Below are 12,422 nucleotides of genomic sequence, written 5' to 3' on the forward strand. Positions count from 1 at the left end.
CATTTTGACTCACAAAGTGAAAGCACAAACTCACTCACAAAAAGTCATTAGTGGAAGTGCCTCTACTAGTTCACGAAGCAGCTGTGTCTTTGACACGTCCACACAGTGCTCCACACTCAAGACTAATGATGCCTGAAAGCTTCCCTGTTTTTTGATGAGTGTTTTACTGCCTGCTCTCCGTTTTGCATTGAGTCTGGGCAGGTAGTGTCACATGGCTTTTTGACTGAGTTTTTGAATACCGCCTTTGATTTTTGGTAGTCAATGCAGCCCTGAAATAAAAGGTGGCATACTAATGCAAACCAATAAAAAGCTGCAGGGTCTTCTTATGTTGCATTCCTGTCATACTATATTTATCAGAAAAACAGCTTAAGCCTGTGCCATGCATTACTCCTAATGTGCATAAGCACCAAGAAGTGTGAGAAATGGGGACAGGTCTGGAAGGATCCCGACCACGGCTAGAGGCCAGCCTGCTGGGAGTAGGAACAGACTGCCCAAAGCATCAGCATGAGTGCTGGGGCTAGAGTTCAGAAGGGTAAACAGAAAAAGCAAGGATATAAGAGCCACAATGGTGAGGGGTCGCTAATGGCCGACAGACCAGAGAGCCTGCAAAGGCTGAAAATGCGAAGACTAAATGAAGACTGAAAGTTGCAGAGGCAGGACAGAGAAGAGCCTGCGATCAGGCTTGGGCTACTGATAGCCGACAGAGAACCTGCAAGGAGAGATCCCGACCATGGCTAGAGGCTAGCCTGTTGGCTGGAGGAACACTCCAGCCAAAGGATCAGCTTGAGTGCTGGGCCCTCCAATAGCAGGCCACATTTTCCATTCGATCAGAAAGAAGAACCGAGACAGTGAAAGAGCTGAGGGATGACAAAGGCCAGGAGAGCGGTAGAGCTGGGTTAAGGCTTGGGGCAGCTGATGGCCGACAGAGAGCAGAGAGGCTGCGAAAAGCTAAGTTGCAACAGACGGGGGAGAAGACCCTGCATTAAGACTCAGGCTGCTGTAGGCTGGAAGAGAGCACAGAGACCCTAATGAGGCGAAGAGTTGGCAACAGGACAATGAAGACAGACTTGGATACCACCACTAGCTATATGCCGACTTGTCAGGAGTTTAGACTTGAGTGTCTTAGAAAGAGTAGGCAGAACCACAGGTTAAGAAAACATGATTTGAGCAACCACATGGGATAGTGTTGAATTGAAATGGATGCAAGAAGAAAAGGTCGCTGATAACCTGCAGTCCATTTGGAGACGAGTAAGAGGAAAGCTGTTTATAATTGTAAGGAGTTACCCTACGCCTCCGAGGCGACTTTGATGTGATTGGCACTATCGGACTTGGGTTGGAATGAAAGGCTTGTAAAGCTGTTGAGGCAGCACCCACCTACCTATTTATAGACGATCTTTGAAAATGAAACAGTAGATAGACCTATTTACCAATTCTAAATGCAGGCCTTCTTGAAGATGTACCTTTAGTTTGGAACAGAAAATGGAAACAGTTACTGCATAGAGTCCAGGAAAATGCTGCTTAATGGCATGAAATATAGGGTATGGTGCATGTATTACCAATTTGACCTTATATACTTGAATTATTCCAATGGAGGACCACTCCTGGTAACTATTACCAATGCTAGTATGCCCATAGGATGGTGCTAAATGTTTAGCGCAATGAAAACAGAAGAATAATGAAAACAAAGGACATACCATTGAAAATATTTAACGGGTATGACAAACCTTCTGAGGCAGAAGCCTAAATGATAGAAAGTAGCAGAAGTTGCACTGAGCGCCAGGATGAACAATCTAAAGGAATGTGCATGACTGAAGAAGGCAAAATAAATTGACGAAAGAGATTTAGATCACCAAGCAGAGAAGGCAGGCATGTTTAATGGATGAGGAGCTCAGAAATTTGAGCAGCATTTGATTATTTAGGATGCCTAAAGTGCCCAGAAACTCCACACCTGGTGCACAAATTGATTCCTCATCTGAGAGGAGAAAATTTATGAAACGCGTTAAGATGAGAGAAACGCTTGAATTGGCTAGCGAACAATCAGTAAGCCAATACTTGCGAGTCATGGAGGCTTGTGATACTAATAGAAAAGGTTGAGGTTTTGCGGGGTTCTTTTAAATATAAGGCTCCTGATACTGGACTGAATGAACTTCCACATGAACTGCTCGTATGGATAAAATTCAAAGCTAAACATATCACCCTACACTCTATGAGGAACACAGATGCAGGGTGTTCCTGATTAAACGATTATATGAATGTGTGCTGAGGCTGTGTTGACTGGCCTGGAAGAGGTGATTGGACTAGACCAGTGATGACACAAAAAGCTTGACAGCATGGGAAAGTGGGAGTGATAAACCTTAGTGAGATATGAGACCATAGATCTTCCTTACTGAAGTTGCGCATAAGCTTCATTAAATAAAAGAAGTATCTGTATCCCACAGGCCAGCTGGATACATAAAGATGTACAAAGGTCAGTCACAACCACATACCTTCAGAGGTAATTCAGGTGTTGAAAATCGGGCTGAAAGAACAGATAGATCCCACTGATATCAAGACATAAAAATTCCTCACAGTGCATGAAGGCCTCCACCTGAAGTCCGCCCTGAGGTTCTTGTAATGAAAAGAAAGAGAGCAAGGACTAGAAAGTGTCAGATCCACAATCCAGGATGAAACATTGAGCATTTATCCATACATCAGGAAGATACCGCCCAAGATGAGCTAAGCCAATAATGGCTCAGGCAACTGAAGACTAATGAACGAACAGGAAGAGAAACTGTTGTGGACAGTCAAGCCTCTATGTGGGATGTACCATCAACAGATAGAGGACAGCGGCTGACATCAAGGAATCCTACCAGTGGCAGGAAAAGGTCATCCTAAATAACAACATAGAGGCTCTGATCACAAGAACAGGCCCTAAGAAGTCTACCAAAGGGAACAGGATTCATGGTACCCCAGAGACAATCAACACATACTTTCAGGATTTGAAGGACGTATAATCCAAGTAACCATGTGACTGTGTATACTGGGAGACACAAGTCTGGGATAGTGTACAGGAACATCTATGCCCCAAATGGACCACAAGTCCCAAAGTCCTGATGGGTGACACCACCAAAGGTGGTTTAGAACAACAGTCCTGTGTGACTTCAAGTACCAGACAGACATGAAGCTACTGTCCAACCAAGCAGACACAGGCAAGGTTGACAAGGAGCAGAAGACTACAGCTGTGACAGCTTTGGCAATCCCATCAAATAGCAGCATCAGGACAAAGAAGCACGAGAACACAGAGTTGTGACTGTATATTGTAAGGAAGGTGGGATTGAAAGAGTCCCCCAGCTTACCTCTCATCACATCTGAGAGAGGATAAAGGTCTTAACATCAAGCTTTTTATGTTTAAAATGATACAGAGTGCAATAACAGATTTTATCAATGTGCTTTTGGTAATAGTTACCATCTTTATTCATTATCAAAGACATAATCAATCAATCAATCAAAATTTATTTATATAGCACATTTTTAAAGACCGAAGTACACCAAAGTGCTTTCCAGTAAAATCATGATACAGATAAAAATCACAATATAAAATATAAATTACAGATATAAATAAAATAAATAAAATATAAAATAATTACATAATCTAAATGCAAAGCCAGATGTAAATTACCCTAATTAGCCTTGAATGCCAGGTTAAACAAATACGTTTTTAAACGTTTTTTAAAAGACTGAATGGAATCTGATGCGCGAATATGAAGAGGAAGAGTATTCCATAACCTGGGTGCAGCAACGGCAAAGGCACGGTCTCCTCTGGTCTTCAGCCGAGACCAGGTTGCACTAAGAGCAGTTGGCCCGATGATCTTAGTGCTCTCTGAGGGCTGTAGTACAGACAGAGGAGATCAGCTAGGTAGTCAGGTGCCATATTGTTTAGGATTTTATAAGTAAACAATAAAATTTTAAAATCAATTCGGTAATTAATAGGAAGCCAGTGTAAATTTGCCAGAACAGGGGTGATAGAATCGTACTTTCTAGTGCTGGTCAAGAGACGTGCTGCGGCATTTTGGACCAGCTGCAAACGCTGAAGAAGAGAAGATTGGAGGCCCAAGTAGAGAGAATTACAATAATCCAGTCTTGGAGTGATGAATGCATGAATGAGTTTCTCCATATCTTTGTGTGGTATGTAAGGTTTAGCCTTAGAAATTAGGCGTAGTTGGTGAAAGCTGGTTTTTACCACAGTAGAGACCTGTTTATCTAGTTTGAAGGAACTATCCATGAAAACTCCAAGATTCCTAGCAGCATCAGTGAGGTGGTTAGCAACAGGCCCGAATGTGCCAGTCAGTTGTCCCAGAGGCATATTTCTATCAAAAACAATCATTTCTGTCTTCTTTTCATTTAAAGTAAGAAAGGTACGTGATAACCAGTCTTTCACATCGCTCAGACAATCAAACAGAGGATGTAGTGAAGATGAAACATCCCCAGTCAGGTGAGGTAGATTTGAATATCATCAGCACAGCAGTGAAAAGAGACATTATGTTTTTCAAAAATGGAGCCCAAGGGCAGCATGTACAGAGAAAACAACACAGGACCCAATACCGAGCCCTGGGGCACACCACAGCGAAAACGGGCAGAAGAAGAGGAATATTTTCCCATCATGACAGAGAACGACCTCTCAGAGAAATATGATTTAAACCAAGATAGAACATTTCCTTTAAGGCCTACTACTTGTTCCAATCTTACCAAAAGGATATCATGGTCAACCGTGTCAAAGGCTGAAGTCAAATCCAATAGAACTAAGACCACAGAGCGCCCAGAGTCGGCGATTAGAAGAAGGTCATTGAAGACTCTTAGTAGGGCAGTTTCGGTGCTGTGACGCGGTCTAAATCCAGACTGGAATTTATCACTTATACCGTTTCTCTCTAAGTGGGTCTGTAGTTGCTGAAGCACTATTTTCTCTAAAACTTTTGACATGAAGGGGAGTTTAGAAATCATAATGAAACACAATTTCAACCTCTGCATATCAGTGTCTGTCTGCGGCTGCAAAAATGCGAAAGATAAGAAAGGTGTCACCAACTCTGAATAAGAGAAACGGTATTAACTGCAGTAGTGGTTGATCACAGAACCGTCATTTATAATTGATTTTTGCGATAGTTAATTGTGGTTAATTGCTTAATACTGAACCAAATATAATCACATATAAGTTTAATCACTATAAGGAAAAAGAAAGTATGGTTCTAATGGTTCTAGTGAGAGGCCTCCCCCTCAGAATCCGTATGAAGACAGCCTTGGATGTGTGTTTGTGGAAACGTTAGGCAGTGAGTGAGCGACACCAAGGTGCAACTAATCTTAGATAAATGTCTCAATTTAAATGTATGATTTAATAAAAGAAATTGTATCGAGTATATTGTGATCATCAAACACAGAGTTTTGAAGAGAAAAGGTTAAAGAAAGTATTCCTGGATTAAAAAGAGCAGAAATGGATGCTCATGTGAAAATGAACTGAAGATAAATTGCACAAGCTGAATGAAACATGAAGTATTAATATGTGAATTATTGACAAATTACAATAAGTATAACACAAAATAGAAGAAAATGTAATGAAGCTATTTCAAAGTTTAAACTGTGTTTTAAATTATGTATATAAAAAGTCATATAAGGAGAGGATTATGTGGTATTGCTGGACATTGGAAGATTATATGTCGACAACTGTGATTGGATGTCCAGAGGGGAGAAGAGGGAGGGGAGGAAATTGGGCAGATGAGTATAAAAGATAGAAACAGCACCTAGAAACATTCTGGAACACTTCCTCTAATTCTCACAATGAGCAGACTCCAGAGAGTCCACAATTATTTCAAACAATGCTAGAGGGGTTACCGAAACTGTAAACCTGAAAAAGTTTTGTATTCATTCTTTTTTCTGTCTGCTCATTTTTTTTGCTGTATTTAAGTATAAATTTTCATTGGATTTTCATTGTTCCCTGCTGGACTTGTCTTCTCTCCTATTGGACAAAGAGAAGGGAATTGGTGGCCAAGGCGTGTTCATTCTCTCAACCTGTCTCCTCACAACAATAAGAACAAGGTCAACACTGAGTCAGAGTAAGTTCATTAGATAAGTATAATTCAGTTCAGTTTTATTTATACAGCACCAAATCCCAACAACAGTCACTTCGAGGCGCTTTATATTGTAAGGTAGGCCGTACAATAATAAAAAGAAAAGGAGGAATCTCAACAATCACATAAATATTAGAAAGAGATCTCGGGAGCTGAAATTAGCAAAGATGCTCTATATGCATATATATAGCGGGAGGTGCCCACAGCAGCACCTGCTGCTTGTTGAGAGTAAGAGCAATACCTGCTTTCACACCAAAAAGTCGTCATAAGTCTCCAATAACACCAGCAAAAGTCGCCAGATTTGTCGCTATTTGCTTTTTAGAAAGAAAATTGCTAAGGGTGTCTGAAAACTCGCTAAAGATAGCGACAAAGTTGCTAAGTTGGCAACACAGCTTGATGAGTTCCAAGACTTGGACAATATTATACAGACCGGAAAGACAAAAGTCAAACTTTTTGGAGTGTTTGAATCCCATTAGGAGGAATGGGAATTTTGTGCAACAGAATGGTATATAACATGGTTGCATCACCCCCACCGAGGTCTCCTGTGCGGACTTTGCTGCTGTGCAGGACAGTTCATCTTCATCACTGATTATCTCTGTCTTTGGCATTTTGGATACAGAAAATAGGTGATTTCTTTTTCTCTTTTGTTCCTTTTTTTTTTGCCATGCTCTTACACCATCAGTCACAAGAGACACACACACAGAAACACACTCACACTTGTGTGTGTACCCGGCCCCCAAAAGGACATTGTTGCCCTTAATCATCACTAGTGATGCAACTCAGCTTTCATATCTTTTTATATAACCATTTAAACCTATTTACAGGCCAGTCAGGTGTTCTGCATCAAATAAGCAGTCACAAATCTAATTTTATTTTGCCTAAAACGCCAGAATCGCAGGTTAAACCTCACAAAATTTAACCTAAACAGCTAAAACAGTAAATGAGAGCAGGAACACGGATTCTGCACAAAGACATAAACGCAAAGCACGGACCCACTGACGGATCAGAATCAGTGAGATGTCGCCTTTCTCACCCCATGGCACGGACATGGTCGGGGCTGAAAGCCGACAGCTTGCTGATTCTGATCTGTCAGCAGGACCGCACTTTGTGTTTACTCCCTTTTTGTGATAGATTCTGAAGCTGCAGGTTTTTATCTCTCTCCAAACAATATTGAATGAACCAGCAGCAAAAGAAGATCCAAACTATGCTTCACATAAACATCGTCATGAATTCACTCTAAGTTTTGCTGTTTTGCTTCCACCAGGATAAAATCACACTCCATGCAGAGCTCGCTGTCTCTCTCTCTCTCTGTACTTCAAGAACAGTTTTCCATCTAAAAATCTGTTTTCTGCATTATTCTCTTACTTATTACGCACCAGTCTACCGTTGTTTACAGGCTGTCGGCCGCGTTTTTTTTTTCCTTTTACTTAATTCCAAAAAGAGAGCCTCATTTCTGCTGTTCAATAGGCTACTAAACAAATTTTAACTTTTTAAAATGATGCAAAATTTCAAAACGCTCAGCTGTGTCTCTAATCAAACCTCTATAACTTTGCTCTGCTTCACTTCAGCTGCATCAGGTCATGCTCATATGTTGATCAATGACTTTCTTTCGTTTTGATCTACTGCAGAATATTTTTAAGGTAATCTGCTATAAAATCCCAGGCAAGGAACGTCGCCTTCATGTTTTTCTGTGTTTTATCCTCAGTTACTTTGACACAAAAGCATCTGCTGTGATGTTTACACTTTTGATAAAGTCTTGCAAGTGTCAGCTTTCTTTTTATAGATATAAATATACGGAAATGTACTGATACGTGATCAGAATTATAATATTTTTGACCTTGTGAATCAGAATCGGATTGATTCTAGAAATCAGTGACAATACCCAGCCCTACTTGCGGCCGCAGCTCAATGCAGTGGCTTCAGCAATGGAGATGCTGAACATGGTCTATTCTATGTCCCCAGTCTCCCTCGTAGTACTGTTGAAGCTCTGCCAGAGGTGTGAGTTGAAGATCTCGCGGACCAGGGCCTCTGCTAGGCATTCCCAGCACACCCTCACTGTACGTTTAGGCACGCCAGGTCTGTCCAGCTTCCTCCCCCTCCCACCTGATCCAACTCTCCACCAGGTGGTGATCAGTTGATAGCTCGGCCCCTCTCCAAGTGTCCAAAACACTTAGAACACAAAAACACATCAGCCTTAGGTCTGATGATACAATTATAAAATCGAGTGTCCTGGTGCCACATGCACTTATGGACACTCTTATGTTCGAACATGGTGTTCATTATGGCCAAACTGTGGTTTGCACAGAAGTCCAATAACAAAACACCACTTTGGTTCAGAGCCGGGAGGCCGTTCCTCCCAATCACGCCCCTCCAGGTCCTGCTGTCATTGCCCACGTGAGCATTGAAGTCTCCCAGTTGGTCAAGAGAGTCCCCAGGTGGAGCACCTTATTCATAATTAAGAATAATTAAGTCATTCATTACGGAAACAGTGAAAAACAGCCGAAAACACATGAGCTGCTGAAACCAGCGCAGCAGAGCACCATGGTAACTAATTTTATACATTTGTTGTATCAAAGTAATTGTAAATTGCACCTTTTCACCCACTTCCCTTAAAGTCTGAGGGGGCTCAAACAGCAGTGTTCAGCTTGCCTCTTCCTTGTCCTCTATAGCAGTCTTTTTCAAACTGTGGTACGCGTAACACTAGTGGTACTTGGGTTCTCTCTGGTGGTACGCAGGAAATCTCCAATTTTTTAAAAGATTCAATAATATACCATTGTGGAGGTATGCAAGGACGATACAAGAGTTCCCAAGACTCTTTTGGGTAAGAAGATGATGGTAAAAACACAACCCTTTTCCACCTTTCCTTCGTGCTGCGATCCCAGCCACCATCGATGAGTCGGAGGCCCCCACGAGAATCGTGGGGCCGCGGGAGATGCCGTCAGTGAGTCGGGAACTATTGCCTGGATGCCGAAGCTCCTAGTATCCAGGAGAATGCAATCCGCTTCTTCTGCGAGTGAGCAGTAATCCTTCACGGCAAGCACAAAGCCATGCAAAAACCACAAAGGAGGGTCGTGAAGCCAAAAATCCGGCAGCTTAACTGCCACAGCACAAATTAAAACGTACAGCTCTGCTATCACTTCCAACATAAATGAAGACAGGAAACTAAGCAGCAGTGACGTTTGTAGGGTTACTGAAGTTGGGCTAGCTGCTATAAAATGATGTGCTACGTGGTGGTTAGCTACACAGCTATGTTAGCATAACATAAACACAGTGAAGCTGGAGGATGAACGCCAACGTTTTCCCACTCAGTGAGGGTTCTCGATGGTTAGGAACAAATGTAATCACATGGCAAGATGCTGTAAACGGACCAAACTTCAGTCAGGAGAACAACTGCAATATAAGGTTAGTCATTCATATACTGCTGCATTGGCTGGGCTGTAGTTACATCGTAAGGTTTTAAAAATTGAGCTTTAAAATGATTAGTAGAGATATAAAACCGAGAGAGGCCGACAGTGATCACTGACTTTTTTAGGGGCTTGTTGAGATTAAATAGAACAAGATAAAAAGCATTAAAAACATGTTAAAAACACAACAGCCTTAATAAATGCAGAGTAGTTTGGACCCGGAAGCAGGATTCATCACATCATCACTTAAAGATTGGCTATCCCACCTAATATGAATGTTTCAATGCAGTACAGTTGTTATTATTATCACTCGTCACATCCTGTTTATGACACTTCAAACAAATAACATTCATATAAGAAACAAAATTCTCTTGTGTAAACTGTATGTGGTGTTTATTAGGCCTATACTACTGTACTTTAATATCGGTCATAAGCCATATATTTTATGAAGTGGAACCACTGCTCTACAGTATGTATGTCAGAAAGCTTTTCTCCTGGAAATCAGCCTTGCTCGCCCACGTTAGGGCCCTCCAACTCTCCCTTTACCCAGCAACTTAGAGATGCAGTGAGCAGGTGGTTGAGCATTTGGATAAGATCTTAAAATCTATCATTCATAAGTTCATTTATAACAACAAACACAGTCAGAATCAATTGCTAGACCCTGTGTTGTTTGTAGTAAAAGAGATGAGCTGGTATTCAGTAGAAAACCTCGTGGGGCCTTTTTATGGCCTCTGACAGTGGACTGTGCTTGTCCTGCTAGATCTCATTTCGATACTGTTGACCATAACATTTTATTAAAACGATTAGAGCACGCTGTAGGTGTTGAAGATACTTCACTACAGTGGTTTGAATCAAATGTATCTATAACAGATTTCAGTTTGTTTTTGTAAACACAGAGTCCTCTTCACACACTAAGGTTAATTATGGCGTTCCACAGGGTTCAATCAGAATCAGAATCAGAAAGACTTTATTTATCCCCAAGGGGCAATTAACATACAGCAGAGCAGCATGGCGTTGAAGGCAAGGATGCTAGAACCAATGCTGTTTACATTATACATGTAAACAGAATTATACATGCAGTATCATTAGAAGGCATAGCGTACATTTTTACTGCTATGGAGATGACACCCAACTTTTTCTCTGCATGAAGCCAGATAACACACACCGGTTAGTTAAACAGCAGGGATGTCTTGGCTTGACTTGAATGATCTCCAATTTTCTGCTTCAAAATTCAGATAAAACTGAGGTTATTGCACTTGGCCCTAAAAGTCTTGTCAGATGCTTACTCTGGTTCCTGTTTTGATAAAGCATATGGTTAGGGATGGATATTGTTGATATACTCTAATAGGCTGCTGGGGGATCCCAGTGATGCAATGAGTGTTTCTTCTTCTGTCACCTTTTTCAATCACTATGTATTTATACACCTCTCTGCATTTTATCATTAGTTATTATCAATCTCTGGCTCTGTTCCACAGCGTGGCTTTGTCTTCCTTCTCTCACCCCAGCTGGTCGGGGCAGATGACCACGCCGCCCTGAGCCTGGCTCTGCTGGAGTTTTGTGCCTAGAGCAGGGGTCTCGAACTCCAGTCCTCGAGGGCCAGTGTCCTGAAACTTTTCCATGTGTCCTTGTTGCAACACACCTGAATAAAATTAGAAGGTCATTAGCAAGAGTCTATAGAACTTGACTGCATGCTGAAGTGGCAACCTCTAACCCTACTCAAGTAAATTTAAGTAAATGTACGCGTTTGGAAAAATGTACTTCTAAAAGTACTTTTATTGGACCATGTTCATTCACTCATGAGCCAGGGTGTACCCCGCCTTTCGCCCTATGACAGCTGGTAGGCTACCCTGAAAAGAATAAGCGGAAGCGAATGGATGGATGGCATGCTCAATCATCCAGGTAAGTAAATCCCAAAAAATTGACTTTCTTTATCCATCCTTTAACTTGTCTTTATCCTTCAAGCTTGGGTCCTCTAACAGAGGAGTTCCTCTTCTTGCCAGAGACCTTCGATGACGACAGGATCTTAGCTTGGTTGTTATCAACCACCCTAGGGGGCATATCCCAATTTGACCTCAGGTCTTCAGGCAGAAAAAACAAGAAACACGAGGAGCAAGAAGCATGAAGATACCAAAAGCATCTTGCTGAGGTGTTACTTGCTATGGGAAACTTATTAGTGTGGTGTATAGTTGAGCCAGTATATATTTGATCCCATGTAGATTAGAGAAAACCCAAAATAAATTCAAGCTTGTGCACCCAGTTATTGTTTTTTTATAATCCCCCTGGAAAGAGAAGAGTAGGATGAAATCATTAATAGTGGATGCTCATAAATGGTAAATAGTCTGCTTCCTATATACGGCCTTTCTACTCTATACAACATACCACATTCACCCAGTCACACCCATTCACTTCCTTCTATTCCTTTAAGTGCTTACTAAGAGGCTAAAACAGCTTGTTTCATACAGTGGATGGTCTAATAAGCGGCACCAAAGCACAGAATAGAAATCATACAATGCTCTTCTACTCAAAATAAATACGGTGCCCTAACTTAATCATCTTAAGTAAGCTCTACTCAATTTTTTGGAGGCAACGAGTTTGCATGGTTTTTTCCAGTCCTGTGAACTAATTAGATTTTACAGTGCAGAGTACAACAACACAAATATGAATCTGGGAAATTAAAAACTCGTTTGGCTCTCGGCGAAGGCGGTGACACTTTTCTCCTCTCCTCTCCCTTATCTTCCCTGCTTAGCCTCTTATGTCCTTGTCTTGTCTCGTGTTTTTACTTTTCCCGGGAACACTCTCTCACAGTCTGTGTCTAAAACCTAAAAGAGAATTATGGATTTGATCAACTGGTTTCTGAATGCTATTGACACCCTTTTCTCAATGAGAAGTCTGGGCTCGGGAGAGCCCGAGTGCCCTGGAGGTA

The sequence above is a fragment of the Haplochromis burtoni genome, unplaced genomic scaffold, assembly GCF_018398535.1.
Source record: "Haplochromis burtoni strain Fernald_Lab_line unplaced genomic scaffold, NCSU_Asbu1 Contig_521, whole genome shotgun sequence".
Taxonomy (NCBI): Eukaryota; Metazoa; Chordata; class Actinopteri; order Cichliformes; family Cichlidae; genus Haplochromis; species Haplochromis burtoni.